The sequence below is a fragment of the Palaemon carinicauda genome, chromosome 24, assembly GCF_036898095.1.
Source record: "Palaemon carinicauda isolate YSFRI2023 chromosome 24, ASM3689809v2, whole genome shotgun sequence".
NCBI classification, from domain to species: domain Eukaryota; kingdom Metazoa; phylum Arthropoda; class Malacostraca; order Decapoda; family Palaemonidae; genus Palaemon; species Palaemon carinicauda.
The window spans coordinates 78842144-78845709 of NC_090748.1; positions in this window are offsets into that span (position 1 = coordinate 78842144).

The window sequence follows — 3566 nt, forward strand, 5'->3', positions numbered from 1 at the left end:
GTGTAAGTATACTAATTGCAACAATATAAAGGTTTACTAATTTTTGTTTCTTCTTCATGGAAATTTGTAAAGAATATCCCCATCAGACACTCAGAATCCCCAAATCGAGGGATAAATTCCCATTTCTGGCAGCACTACCGGTCCAAAGCAACTTGCAAACCACCCTCGACTTAATCAACAGTGAATAAATTGGTAATGATTATCCCTAAGTTTTTTTTCTTTTTTTTTGGGGGGGGGGTTGTTATAGAAGTGTATCACCAGCTAATATCTGACCAAGGCGATTCATTAAATGCACTGACAGACATAACCGTATAAAAGTAAAAAAATAAATAAATAAATAAATAAACAAGTAAATTATTTAAAGGCTAAAATTAGTGGGGCTGCTTCTCCAGAAAATTTGTAGCATTTTCTTTATTGGTGTAAATGGAAGAAACTGGCGTAAGAAAATTCATTCAGAAACTTGATAAAATCCTATAAGAACCAAATCAAGCATTCTTTTACATACCTTATAATCCAATCTATTACTGTTCAAGCTTTATCAATTCATTTAAACATTAAATTACCTCTTTTTTTTTTATTTGCACAAAATGACCAATAATTTTCTTCTTGATTTCTGGAAGACAACTGAGGAGATTTTTCGGTGCTACTATAGCGTGAGGTCTACCACACTATAGCGTGAGATCTACCTCCCGTTAGCACTATAGCGTGAGGTCTACTGCCGAATTATTCGTCCCTCATAGATAAAACACATTTCATACATTTGTTTAAGCAATAAACACTTAATTTAAACATATCTTATAAATGACTTAAATAGATAATTGGATTTCTAGTTACATTAAAAAAAGGGAAACAAGGCAAAAATAAACATGTTATCATATATTTCCATACAGTTATTCTAGCGATACACTCTTCGTACATCAAACATGTTATCATATATTTCCGTACATTTATTCTAGCGATACACTCTTCGTACATCAAACAGGTTATCATATATTTCCGTACATTTATTCTAGCGATACACTCTTCGTACATCAAACAGGTTATCATATATTTCCGTACATTTATTCTAGCGATACACTCTTCGTACATCAAATAGGTTATCATATATTTCCGCACATTTATTCTAGCGATACACACTTCGTACATCTTCTAAGAATGACACAAATAGATCATTGGAATTTTTTCTCATCACCTTCCAGCAATAATGATCAAGATGAGACTGGAACAGCTAACGACCAACACCTCGCATTAATCTCTTTAGAATTATCGTTTTAGCGACCAACCACGATCGCTCAATTGCCTGTGTGTGTGCTCCTGTCGCTAAATCCACATAATATTTATTGCTGGTGGTTCACTGTAGAATGCTGATATCGATGATATCTTTTAGGCGGAGGAAAAAACTGATTTAGGAGCTCAATTTGCTTCATTTTTTATGGGCAGGTCACGTGGACAAGTCACGTTTTTGATGGATTTGGGCAGTTCACAAGTTCGACGGTTAGGTGCGGGGCTCTGAGACGCTGGTCACGCGGTAGACCTCACCCTCCACCTGGGTAGGTGACATATGGTGGTAGACCTCACACTATAGTAGCACCGATTTTTCTCCATTGAAAGCGCTGCAAGTTCATTTAGCCTTTCCGACTTTATAGTGCTTCTAAGAAAAGTTTTTATTTTCAATATTGAAAAGCGGAGTTCTGCCTCTGATGTAGGCCTAACTATGGAAATTGACATGAGAACCGAATAAAAATGTAAAAGAACCTTAAATAAATAATCAAATTGAAAAGCTGCAAGTAGAATAACGATCTAATTCTACACTTTATCACATTAAAAAAATTTGGTACACAGTTTTCTAGCACAACATACGTGAAGTAAAAGAAAAAATAACAACCAGTACCTTCCATCGACACTATAGGCACTGCTGGAGGGACAGTGCTCTCAGCCTCGCGTACAGATTTCTTTGTGCAACTGCGCGCAGTCACTAGAACTGTGAAGTGCACAGTTCCATACAAAGATTTTTATACTTTCCCATCAACTGAAGAACAGGCTAGCTACTGACATTAAGTTTAAGGCTTATATATTGTACAAGTATAAAGGAAGAATTAAAGAAAAAAATAATTATATATAATGAATGTTATCCATAATGCCAAATGAAAATAGGGGATAATGCTCTTACACAAGCCGGCACTGCAGCCCAATTTAACATAAATAAACTAATATGGCATCAACAAATTAACACTTTCTAACATTTTCTTCATCTCTCATAGCATAGGTTGAGATTTGTGCTGCAGTGGCTCTCCATATTTTTAGTGCTGCTTTACTCAATTATTATTATTATTATTATTATTATTATTATTATTATTATTATTATTATTATTATTATTATTATTATTATTATCTAATCTACAACCCTAGTTGGAAAAACAAGATGCTATAAGCCCAAGGGCTCCAACAGGAAAAAAATAGCCCAGTGAGGAAAGGAAATAAGGAAGTAATAAACGAGATGAGAAATAATCAACAATTAATAAAATATTTCAAAAGCAGTAACATCAACACATATATTTCATATATAAACTATAGTAAGTAGTAGGTTGGCCAGGGCACCAGCTGCCCGTTGAGATACTACCGCTAGAGAGTTATGGGGTCCTTGGACTGGCCAGACAGTACTACATTGGATCCTTCTCTCAGGTTACGGTTCTTTTCCTTTGCCTACACATACACTGAATAGTCTGGCCTATTCTTTAAAGATTCTCCTCTGTCCTCATACACCTGACAACACTGAGATTACCAGACAATTCTTCTTCACACAAGGGATTAATTACTGCACTGCAATTGCTCAGTAGCTACTTTCCTCTTGGTAAGGGTAGAAGAGACTCTTTAGCTATGGTAAACAGCTCTTCTAGGAGAAGGACACTCCAAAATCAAACCACTGTTCACTAGTCTTAGGTAGTGCCATAGCCTCTATACCATGGTCTTCCACTGCCTTGGATTAGAGTTCTCTTGCTTGAGGGTACACTCTGGCACACCTATTCTATCTAATTTCTCTTCCTCTTGTTTCGTTAAAGTATTTATAGTTTATATAAGAATTATTTATTTTAATGTTATTACTGTCCATAGAATATTTCATTTTTCTTTGTTTCCTTTCCTCACTGGGCTATTTTCCCTGTTGGGGCCCCTGGGCTTAAAGCATTCTGCTTTTCCAACTAGGGTTGTAGCTTAATAATGATAATAATAATAATAATAATAATAATAATAATAATAATAATAATAATAATAATAATAATAATAATAATAATATAAAAAGACTTATGTCAGCCTGTCCAACATAAAAACATTTGTTGCAAGTTTGAACTTTTGAACACCTTGCCTATGATCAATATGTGCTCTGGAGACAAATCGTTCATTGTGTCTACATTTTACTTTGTTTGCAGCCTTATCATGAAGCACAATCTTCCCACCATTGTAACTTTTGACCAGGCTGCCAAAACCATCATTGGTGCACCACAAAGTAGTTACCTGAAGGTATTGTTCTGATGTTGGGGTGTTTCCATAAATTTATGAACTTACTGGGT